Source organism: Salmo salar, chromosome 03 (assembly GCF_965601325.2).
Source record: "Salmo salar chromosome 03, fSalSal1, whole genome shotgun sequence".
Taxonomy (NCBI): Eukaryota; Metazoa; Chordata; class Actinopteri; order Salmoniformes; family Salmonidae; genus Salmo; species Salmo salar.
The window spans coordinates 67,160,430-67,172,816 of NC_138293.1; positions in this window are offsets into that span (position 1 = coordinate 67,160,430).

Consider the following 12,387-nt stretch of genomic DNA (forward strand, 5'->3'; position numbering starts at 1 on the left):
ACAACGCTGCAGTTATACTCCACAGAGCTCTAGCGCGCGCCCTCCATAACAACGCTGCAGTTATACTCCACAGAGCTCTAGCGCGCGCCCTCCATAACAACGCTGCAGTTATACTCCACAGAGCTCTAGCGCGCGCCCTCCATAACACGCTGCAGTTATACTCCACAGAGCTCTAGCACACGCCCTCCATAACAACGCTGCAGTTATACTCCACAGAGCTCTAGTGCATGCACACGCACAAACGGTCACATACCCACCCGCTCAGCCACACACACCTCAATTACATGCGCACAAACAGAACCAAGTGTACATAACTAAACGTGTAAGATGTAACAATCAGGACTTCTGCATGGGTGGGGAGGGGCAGTGTAATACAGATTTTATAGCGGTGGGTTTATGGAGCAATGAGGCTGGGTGGGTCTGTAGAGCTAAGGGGCCGGGTGGGTCTGTAGCGCTATGGAGCTGGGTGGGTCTGTAGAGCTATGGGGCTGGGTGGGTCTGTAGAGCTATGGGGCTGGGTGGGTCTGTAGAGCTATGAGGCTGTGTGGGTCTGTAGAGCTATGGGGCTGGGTGGGTCTGTAGAGCTATGGAGCTGGGTGGGTCTGTAGAGCTATGAGGCTGGGTGGGTCTGTAGAGCTATGGGGCTGGGTGGGTCTGTAGAGCTATGGGGCTGGGTGGGTCTGTAGAGCTATGGAGCTGGGTGGGTCTGTAGAGCTATGGGGCTGGGTGGGTCTGTAGAGCTATGGTGCTGGGTGGGTCTGTAGAGCTATGGGGCTGGGTGGGTCTGTAGAGCTATGGGGCTGGGTGGGTCTGTAGAGCTATGGTGCTGGGTGGGTCTGTAGAGCTATAAGGCTGGGTGGGTCTGTAGAGCTATGGTGCTGGGTGGGTCTGTAGAGCTATGAGGCTGGGTGGGTCTGTAGAGCTATGAGGCTGGGTGGGTCTGTAGAGCTATGGGGCTGGGTGGGTCTGTAGAGCTATGGGGCTGGGTGAGTGTGTAGAGCTATGGTGCTGGGTGGGTCTGTAGAGCTATAAGGCTGGGTGGGTCTGTAGAGCTATGGTGCTGGGTGGGTCTGTAGAGCTATAAGGCTGGGTGGGTCTGTAGAGCTATGGTGCTGGGTGGGTCTGTAGAGCTATGGGGCTGGGTGGGTCTGTAGAGCTATGAGGCTGGGTGGGTCTGTAGAGCTATGGGGCTGGGTGGGTCTGTAGAGCTATGGGGCTGGGTGGGTCTGTAGAGCTATGGTGCTGGGTGGGTCTGTAGAGCTATGGGGCTGGGTGGGTCTGTGGAGCTATGGGGCTGGATGGGTCTGTAGAGCTATGGGGCTGGGTGGGTCTGTGGAGCTATGGGGCTGGGTGGGTCTGTAGAGCTATGAGGCTGTGTGGGTCTGTAGAGCTATGCGTCTGGGTGGGTCTGTAGAGCTATGGGGCTGGGTGGGTCTGTAGAGCTATGAGGCTGGGTGGGTCTGTGGAGCTATGAGGCTGTGTGGGTCTGTAGAGCTATGGTGCTGGGTGGGTCTGTAGAGCTATGGGGCTGGGTGGGTCTGTGGAGCTATGGGGCTGGGTGGGTCTGTGGAGCTATGGGGCTGGGTGGGTCTGTAGAGCTATGGTGCTGGGTGGGTCTGTGGAGTTATGGGGCTGGGTGGGTCTGATGGAGCTATGGGGCTGGGTGGGGCTGGGCCAGCAGAGAGGAGCAGAGCAGAGCGGAGGTGCAGGGAGGGGCAGTGCAGTGGGCTGGCAGCTGTTGCCGCTGTGCTGTGAGGGGGCCCTCAGGTCTCGGCCTATCCCTAATGGCCAGACCAGCTGTCAGAGTTGTGTCTGTAGGGGCGCGGGGCTGCAGGAGGCGGGGAGGGCATGAGAACCACCACCCCCCTGTCCTGGGGGGCGGGTCCCCAGCCTGTCTGCCCTCCTCTGAAAGGGGGTGATTGATGGCGCAGGGTTGACACCATGCCTCCAGAACAATTGACTCAGGAGGGACAGAGGACCAACAGAGACGGGGTCCCCTCCAACTCTTTTCTCCTCTTTTTTTCAGAGGCAAATGAAGGATCAATTGCAGTTGTAATTCAGTCATTTCTCTTATTTTGACATATTTTGTGGAACATATGCTTCTCCAAACCGAGGTTCAAAGTTTAAAACAGTGTTCATGAATAATACATTCCCCAACTTATTTGTTTTGTGATTATTTGTCAGATTACTTGGAATCAGGACTTGGTTTTTGACGACTGGTTTAAATGACCCTCAACATTCCTTCAGATAAGCCATCTTGTTGTGGGGGGCGCCATTTATGCTCTCTCTCTCTCACATCTATAAACCTAGCAGGCAAGCAGGCAGGCAGGCAGGCAGGCAGGGCAGGGCTGGGTGGAGAGGTGTGGTGGATCATGGTGGACATGGTGCTCCAGGGCTGCAGTGAGGAGCAGCTCCCTGGCCTTTAGGCGTGTGCTCACTGTGCTGGGTTATCTGTGGGTATCAGGCCATGAGCCTCGGCACCGGGACCCTGCTAACACAGACCTGACCCCACACACTAAACCCCAGGAACCCCTCTGGAGCCCTTTCAACAAGTCGCCAGCACCTCCCGTTCCTCCGCTGAGATTTATAGCCTTGGGGAGAGGGGGAAGGGGAGAGAGGAGGGAGGGGACACTGTCCGGCAGCTGTTCACTGTGGTCTTAAGAAGCTATTTCACACGGAAACAGAGCCATGGCACTCTGGATTCCTCCAGCTGGCTCGTCTCCAGCCCTGATCTGAAACACATTCCCTCACACAGACCATCCACTCTGCTCTGCTGTACTCTGCGGCCTCCTCCTCCTTGCTCTGCTGGGGACGGACTGACTGACTACTGAGGGGCGAGCGGACCACCGGGTTCTCTTACAGGAGCTCTGGGGTGTTCCTCTCATGTGGGGGGTGTAAACCCCCATAGGTGGGGGGCTACGTCTTACATAGGAGGAACATCAGAGTAGAGGTCTGTTTTGTGGGGAGTGATTCTGTTGTGTTCTCCAGGGGACTGGGGGGATAAAAGGTCCACTGTAGCACAGGTCTACTACAGGGTTTGTCTTTAGGTGCCTCTCCCCTCGGGGCATGTGATCTAACACTCCAACAGAGCCATGGCACATTTCCACACAGAAACACCAGGGGCAACAATCACTAACCAGGAGAAAAGAGTAAATGAGAAAAGGGAGGGTGGAGAGTGGAAAAAAGATCCAGAAGAAAAAAATCGAACCGTTCCCCTCTCTCACACACACACAAACTTCCACCCTGAGGGAGACGTACACACATGCAAGATTTATTAGCCGTTTAGAGGACTTGTGTGAAAGTCAAACACCTTTTCCCACAATCCGTAAAAAGATCCATCACTCACAATTGTTTACTTTAGGTAACAAGCCTCAGTTTCGCTGTGTGTGTGGTTGAGAGAGAGAGAGAGAGAGAGAGAGAGAGAGAGATAGAAAGATCGAAGGCAGAGAGAGAGAGGGGAGAAAGTGTGAAGGAGGCAGGATGGGGGAAATTATGCTTCATTAATATGAAAGAAAAGGTATTTCCGTTTTTAAGCCTCCAGCAAACTAATTCAACAGTACAGTTCAAGAATACACACAGCAGAGAAACTACAAGATCAAACCACATGAACACACATTTCACCAACACATTATTTAGCCTTCTAGCCGCTCTGTTGGCTCAGCAGGATTTTCTCGAAAGATTAGGAAACAGGAAATGAACAAACCACTCAGATAGGAAGAAAGGGAAAATGCTATTTTGTTCCTCTCCATTTACTTATCATCCTGGGAAAGGCAGAGGTGTTCCCATTCCCGCCCTCAGAGATGATCCCAACTTTCCATTCAGAGCAGAGCAAGCGAGGTGATGTCTTATCATCCCGGGAAAAGGAGTGTGTGTGTGTATGTGTGTGTGTATGTGTGTGTGTGTGTGTGTGTGTGTGTGTGTGTGTGTGTGTGTGTGTGTGTGTGTGTGTGTGTGTGTGTGTGTGTGTGTGTGTGTGTGTGTGTGTGAGTCTGAGTGTGTGTGTGTGTGTGTGTGTGTGTGTGTGTGTGTGTGTGTATGTGTGTGTGTGTGTGTGTGTGTGTGTGTGTGTGTGTGTGTGTGTGTGTGTGTGTGTGTGTGTGTGTGTGTGTGTGTGTGTGTGTTCTGGCACTACGTGTAGAACATATTTTATTAATGATAAGAACACAACACCACAATAATAAGTCAATGTGTCAACAATAGATATGGTTGGAATAGATCACATTCCCCTCCGAACCCCAAACATTATTTTAACAATCAAAGTTGTCAATTTTACAAGACCCTTGACCCTTGGGCCTGTAAGCCGCTTTTTGTTTCTCCACCCGGACATAACACACACTTAATCAATAGAGGGATCTATCGTATACGTACTGAATTACAATTCCATGGCCGACACATAAAGCATACAAATGGATTCAACCTACAGAGCCTGATGATAGAGAGATCATAAGATCATAAAGGAACCGGGAGGAGCTATAGGTAGCTAATAAAGACAGCAGACCTGAATGTTGCGTTTTGATTGGCCGTGATGTCTGTCTGTAGGGGGTCAGAGTTGCTGATTGGCCATGACGGGGTTGTGTGGAGAGGGCTCTAATCCTCTCCACACTCAACAGGCGCTCTGAGGGCTTTTCCCACATAAATCAGTCTGGTCTGGGTGGTAAAGTCATCACCTCCCCTCACTCAGTCCAAACAGCCTGTTAGCACTGACATCCCAGAGCAGGATAGGCTAGCCTAGATCTCAAAGGCCACTAGACTAGGCTAGAAGAGCACTCACTCACAGCACAGGGGCTTGCCACAGTCCGTTTTAGCATTAGTTCTATCAGGTCATACTGCATGTTACAAACTCACCTTCCCTTCCTATCATATGAGGCATGTTAGGTTAGTACAGGGCACAATACTTTAAGCAAATGTTTTGATGACATCCCCAACAGCATTTTTCTCCCTACTGTCTTACTGTCTACAGTACATTTACATTTTAGTCATTTAGCAGACACTCCTATCCAGAGCAATTTAGGAGCAATAAGGGTTGAGTGCCTTGCTCAAGGGCACATTGACAGATTTTCCACCACGTCGGCTTGGGGATTCTAACCAGCAACCTTTGGGTTACTGGAACAATGCTCTTAATCGCTAGGCTACCTGCTGCTACATAGTAGTGATTAGCCTACAGACTGCCAGTGGGCAGAAACAGACTCCAGATTAGGGCTTCAAAAGAAAACTGTATCTCATTAGACATATCTTAGTGGTCAGTGTGTCTGTTATGTTTGTCCAAGTGACCCCTGCAGGGTATCAACGTGCTCCCCTGGGGTCTGGGTGCGAGGTGGGGGGATGTTATGCAGGCAGCTTTACTCTCTCTTTACACACACACCTACACACACACCAGGGTGGTCCTCCTCACTAAGTGGCTTTAACCTCAAGCTTTCACTCTCCTCTCGGTAAACAGAACATACAGTATCATTCTAATGCGCTGCTGAGTGGATAAAAGCAGACATGCATGCAGGCCAGGCCAGTGTTGCACCACAATAGCACAGAAACACATACTGTAGGTTACTCATGGTAATCAGATTTGGAATAGTATAATTTGGACTAGTTAGTACAGCTGAACATACAACTAACTATTTGTAGGGAAATGTCAACAACAAGATCTTACAAAAAGCTACTTTGAATAGCCAAGCCCTTGGATGTATGTCCTTAGTGTAAATATAGAATTTTAATAGGGACAGATAGATCTATATCACCGAAATAATTCCTCAGAGAATTGCTGAATGCCATAGGGGTGAGGGTAATTTGATGTATGTCCTTCATGTCAATACAGTATGTACTGTATGTAGACTGTTAATAGAGACACAGATCCACATATCTGTAGAATTCTTCAGTGCATTGCTGTCTCCTATAGGAGTGAGGGTTCAAAGGGTAACACAGGGAGTGTTACTGGGTTCCCATCAGTGGCCAGGGGCTATAAATCCTGACTGCTGTCAGTGTTGTTTATCTGATGTGAGATCCCCTCGGAGTCCTGCGAGAACTCTGTCACCAGCCTTTTCCTCTCTCACACTCTCTATCCCTAACACAAACAAACATTAAGTTCCCTCTCTCTGTTTGTGTTTGTGTGTGTGTGTTTGTGTGCGTGTGCGCACCCACACGCATATTTATGTCTGTGAAACTATGTGCAGTAATGTAGGCTACAGAATCAGCATGAAGTTCTAAATTCACCTAGTCCCTAAAACGCATCACACAAACAAACGATTGTTGCTGTGCACAGCCGAAACAACACAACAGTACACTACACACTCACCACCACAGAAGTAGTCTGGTCACGGTGTTTTCTTTAATTCTTCAAACAACCAGGGAGAGTTCATATTTCCAGAGGTGAAGGGCTGGCTCTTCCACTGATGAGTTCAGAGAAAATACATCCAACCAGAATATTATGTGATTGTGTTCCTATTTCCTGGGTTAAGATCAGATGAACCTGATATTATTCCCACACATTAACACATTAACGGGTTTAACGCAGGACTCTGGGCCTGCAGGGTGAAGAAAAGACTAGGCCCCCATGCATATGAACCGAAGTCTTGGAGATGTTTACATGGTTTTGCGCATGTGCCAGGTTAAACAAATTTCAACTTCAGTATCTGTGCTCTAAAAACTTCGGTAAACAATACTTTCCTGTGTATATTTTGTCTCAAATGTTGAGTAGTTGAAGGACCAACACCATGGACAAGTTGAAATATAATTGTTTTCAACAATTCTGGCTTGTAGAGGACCATTTGCAGAATCAAACACTCATGTTCCAGACAGTGTATTTAGAAGTTCACCATCTGGTCCTCAGGCAAGGTCAAACCTGCCCCGGTATCAGTGCATTCGAGATGGCAATGATGACTATGACATGTCATACTCATCTGCCACGTTCACGTGCTAGTCAGAACTAGGAAACTCAGAAATGTAAGACTTGATAACTGTTTGGAGTTATACACGTGCCACGTTCAACCAGTTAGCAAGTCGGACATTTCCGAGTTTCCTAGTTCCGACTAGCACGCGAACGCGGCACAAGGCAACATCTCGAACGCACCGATACTGGGGCACGACGAAGAGGAGACACATCAGGAGAACGAGTTTGGTTGATGTAAGGCTCATGCTATCAAAATGTCGGCGCCAGGAGAAGACATGTTTCTGAGTTGAGCGGGACGATTATGAGATGGAGTTACATCGGGATGCCACCGGGCTGCAAGAAAAGTCGGGAGAAGAGAAATATTGGGACAGGAGTTCTGAGGAGGAAAGGAAGGGAAAAAGAGGAAGAGGTGGTTGAAGAGAATGAGGAAAGCAGAGGTTGGATTTGAATCTGATGAAGAAGGCAATAAAAATGGAGATGGGGTGTTGAAGATGATTGGTGTCAAACAGAATGAGCCATGAGCCAGACTGAGTTCTAGAGGAGAGCAGGTGCTCTGTGTCACGCAACTTGGGTCAAGATCTGTTTCGTGCTTTGCTCTTAGGAACAGGGCAACATTGAAAGGAGTGATTTTTGGGGAAGCGTTAAGTGTGGAGGTGGAGCAATTGAAGTTGAAGATTCAGGGTGTTTGTGATGCCTGCCGTTTGGTGCGACACAGACCTGTTGGGGAGCATGGTGAAACAGAGGAGTCACTGTCAGTCCTTTTGAGTTTTGAGCCTGAGTCTTTACCAGACAAAGTCATGTCAGGATATATCAGTTGTCCTGTTAGAGCTTTTGTGGTGAATCCACTGCTCTGTTTCAGGTACAACGTTTATAGTCATATTGCAGCACAGTGTAGGAGGGAGATTCCAAGATGTGAGAAGTGTGCAGTAGGGCATTGGACAGAGGATTGTGTAGTTTTGGTAAAGTTGTGTGTGTCAACTGTAGTGGTGCCCATGTTGCTGGGGATCGGAAGTGTCCGATGCGAGAGAGGCAGGTTGAGGTGATTAGAGTCAGAGTAGTGAGTAGAGGATCTGTGCCAGCACACGGATAGGCCAACGAGTGATATATACTTCAGTAAGGTTGGCTTCTTAGAGTTCATAGCAATGGTTTTCAACTGTATCGCAGAAATGGAACGTAAATCACAGAACATATATGTTGTGGTGGCAGCTGCAGAGAAGTATTTGGGTATACGACATTTGACTTCAGAAGAGTTACAGACCGTTGGCATGGTGCAGGAGCAGATAGGGTCAAAGTGGGTTGGTGGGTATTTAATGAATTTTTTTTTCCTTTTTCCCTTTGTATCACAAAGTATAATGGATTTATATTATAGTCCAGTTGGGGGTGGTAATGCAACATATTGAATGCCAACCGCCGTTAAACTCAAAAGAAGAAAAAGAAGAGGAGAGGAGACACGTCATACTCATCGTCGACATCTCGAACGCACAGATGCTGGGGCAGGTCAAACCCAACCTCAAACAGTCACGGCCAACTCAACACTACATGGCCAATGGGGGATTTAGGATTCCTTCTAACAACAAAACATATCACTGCTGCAATACCTGGCAACTGACTCAATGAATAGGAAATATTAGCCAATATTTTTTGCATCTCTGTGACGATACGGGCTAGCGTAATAACACTTATTCAGAGTAGGCCCTAGGCCTATTTGTATCTTGCGCTGTCACGTGTGTCACGTCCTGACCAGTGAAAAGGGTCATTTGCCATAGTAGAATGGTCAGGGCGTGGCAGGGGGGTTGTTTTGTGTGCCTTGGGGTTTTTTGGTTCTAGGGGATTTTGTTCTTGTTTTCTATTTCTATGTTTAGTTTTTATGTTTGGCCGAGTATGGTTTCCAATAAGAGGCAGGTGTCTTTCGTTGTCTCTGATTGGAAGCCATACTTAGGCAGCCTGTTTTCCTTTGGGTTTCGTGGGTGGTTGTTTTCCCCATAGTCTGTGTACCTTACGGAACTGTTGGCTGTCGTTTGTTTTTTTCTTGTGAAGTGTTACTCATTAAAAGTAAAGAATGAGCACTCAACACGCTGCGCCTTCGTCTGTTCATTTCGACGCCTGTGACAACGTGTGATTACAGTTGCCTATCATTTTCAAATGAACACACACATTGGTATGTGTTAGTGTTTCTTTACAGTCAAGCTTAGGTGTCACGTCCTGACCAGTAAAAGGGGTTGTTTGTTATTGTAGTTTGGTCAGGGCGTGGCAGGGGGTGTTTGTTTTATGTGTTTCGGGTTTTTTGGGGTAATGTTCTATGTTAGTCTATTTCTATGTCTGTGTCTAGTTTTTCTATTACTATGCTTAGTTTGTGTCACGACTTCTACCGAAGTTGATGCCCCTCCTTGTTCGGGTGGTGCTCGGTGATCGACGTCACCGGTCTTCTAGCCACCATTGATCAGTTTTTCATTTTCCATTGGTTTTATCTGGTCTCCTTACACACCTGTTTCTTATCCCAGTAATTACATGTTGTGTATTTAACCCTCTGTTTCCCCTCATATCCTTGTCGGTGATTGTTTGTCATGTTATGTACGTGTTGTTGATGTATCGGTGTACGACGGGTTATTGTTTACCCGGATTATTTTCTACACTGTTTTTGTTAATAAATACTCCATTTTTTTAACCACTTTGGTTTCTCCTGCGCCTGACTTCCCTGCCACCTACATACACGGATTATGACAGTTTGTTGGGTTGACCTTCAATTGGAGGCAGCTGTTCCTTGTTGCCTCTAATTGAAGGTCCTATTTAGTAGGGGTGTTTTTTCATGGGTTTTGGTGGGTAGTTGTTCCATGTGTAGCTGTGTGCCTTACAGGACTGTTTCTCGTCGTTGTTTTTTGTTTAAGTGTTTGTTTTGGTTCTCTTCGTAATAAAGAAGACGAGCATACACATTCCCGCTGCGCCTTGGTCTCATCTTTACGACAAACGTGACATTAGGCCAAGTCATTATGTTGCCTATTTTGCCTAAAAAGACACTGTTTAGATAGTAACATTTCTACCGCAACTCACCTGCTTGCTTGAAAATCACGTTGGGAAGTCTTATTCTTCTATGATATCATGGCGGTCCGCAAACAAACGTTTAAGTGCATGCCGCCACCTACTGTGCTGGAATGTACGATCAATCATGATCTGCCCAATTCTGTACTACCATGAAAAAATAATACAAAAACAATAAAAAATAAATCCCTACTAACTTCTACCACCCCCTCCCCCCAAAAAACTCCCCAACCCCCTACCCCGTTAAACTTGATCTATATCATGCTGAAACACTCCACCCTTAGGATTGTTCAACATGTCAACAACCATTTCAACAGTAACATCTGTTCCCCAAATATCTCTTTTGCCGTCACAATGACCTTCAACCTTGCATTTCTGCTTTCCACAACCTGAGTAGCATTGATAACCTTACCAATAATAGCTATGAAGTCTACTTTACTCATTTATCAAAGTGTCCTTTGACACTACACATTCATGAGCACAAGATTTCTGAACAGGCCTCGAAATCATGCCAGGACCATCAGAAACACCAGCCCAGACAGTAGGTTCACTTACTACAGGTACATCCATGTAAGATCTATCAGTCTGACAGTAGGTTCACTTACTACAGGTACATCCATGTAAGATCTATCAGTCTGACAGTAGGTCCTTACTACAGGTACATCCATGTAAGATCTATCAGTCTGACAGTAGGTCCTTACTACAGGTACATCCATGTAAGATCCATCAGTCTGACAGTAGGTTCACTTACTACAGGTACACCCATGTCAGATCCATCAGTATGACAGTAGGTTCACTTACTACAGGTAAATCCATGTAAACTCCATCAGTCTGACAGTAGGTCCACTTACTACAGGTAAATCCATGTAAACTCCATCAGTCCGCACTGTAGTTCTACCAATCTGTCTTACAGCCTCTGCATATGATACATCATGACTGATACTACTGTATATCTCTGAGCCTCTCTCTGCACCTGGTATGCACCAAATGCTGCAGTGTGTCCTCCCCCACAATTACAACACTTAACCTCCACATTGCTTCCACATTCAACGTAATCATGTTTCCCTCCACACTTGCCACATCTTTTCTTTCCTTTACAGTGATAGCATTATCTGTGGACATAGCTATTGGGACCGCAGTGGTGACTCCCCTCAACCTAGCATTAGCACATGGCTTTTAATCTTCCTCCCATTAAGCTTTTCCATTTGCAGAATCTTCCCTTGCTGGGGGGGGGGGTCACTGCAAATTGTCTGGGTAGACATTTTATTAGATGTTCAGCAGTCTTATGGCTTGGGGGTAGAAGCTGTTAAGAAGCGCTCCGGTACCACTTGCCGTGGGGTAGCAGAGAGAACAGTCTATGACTTTGGCCATTTGTAGGGCCTTCCTCTGACACCGCCTGATATAGAGGTCCTGGATGGCAGGAAGCTTGGCCCCAGTGATGTATTGGGCCGTACGTACTACCCTCTATAACGCCTTAGCGCCTTGCAATCGGAGACCGAGCAGTTGCCATACCAAGCGGTGATGCAACCAGTCAGGATGCTCTCGATGGTGCAGCTAAATAATTTTTTGAGGATCTGAGGACCCATGCCAAATCTTTTCAGTCTCCTGGGGGGGAATAGGTGTTGTCGTGCCCTCTTCACGACTGTCTAGGTGTGTTTGGACTATGATAGTTTGTTGGTGATGTGGACACCAAGGAACTTGAAGCTCTCAACCTGCTCCACTACAGCCCCGTCGATGAGAATTGGGGCGTGCTCGGCCCTCCTTTTCCTGTACTCCACGATCATCTCCTTTGTCTTGATCACATTGAGGGAGAGGTTGTTGTCTTGGCACCACACTTCCAGGTCTCTGACCTCCCCCCTATAGGCTGTCTCATCGTTGTCAGTGATCATGCCTACTACCGTTGTGTCGTCGGCAAACTTAATGATGGTGTTGAAGTCGTGCTTGGCCATGCAGGCATGGGTGAACAGGGAGTACAGGAGGGGACTAAGCATGCACCCCTGAGGGGCCCCCGTGTTGAGGATCAGCGTAGCAGATGTGTTGTTGCCTAACCTAACCACCTGGGGGCGGTCGTCAGGAAGTCCAGGATCCAGTTGCAGAGGGAGATGCTTAGTCCCAGGGTCCTTAGCTTAGTGATGAGATTTGAGGGCACTATGGTGTTGAACGCTGAGCTGTAGTCAATGAACAGCATTCACACGTAGGTGTACCTTTTGTCCAGGTGGGAATGGGCAGTGTTGAGTGCAATAGAAATTGCGTCATTTGTGGATCTGTTGGGGCGGTATTTCAAATTGGATTGGATCCAGGGTTTCTGGGATGATAGTGTTGATGTGAGCCATGACCAGCCTTTCAAAGCACTTCATGGCTACAGACGTGAGTGCTACGGGTCGGTAGTCATTTAGGCAGATTACCTTGGTGTTCTTGGGTACAGACACTATGGTAGTCGGCTTGAAACGGTCTTACTCACATCGGCTACG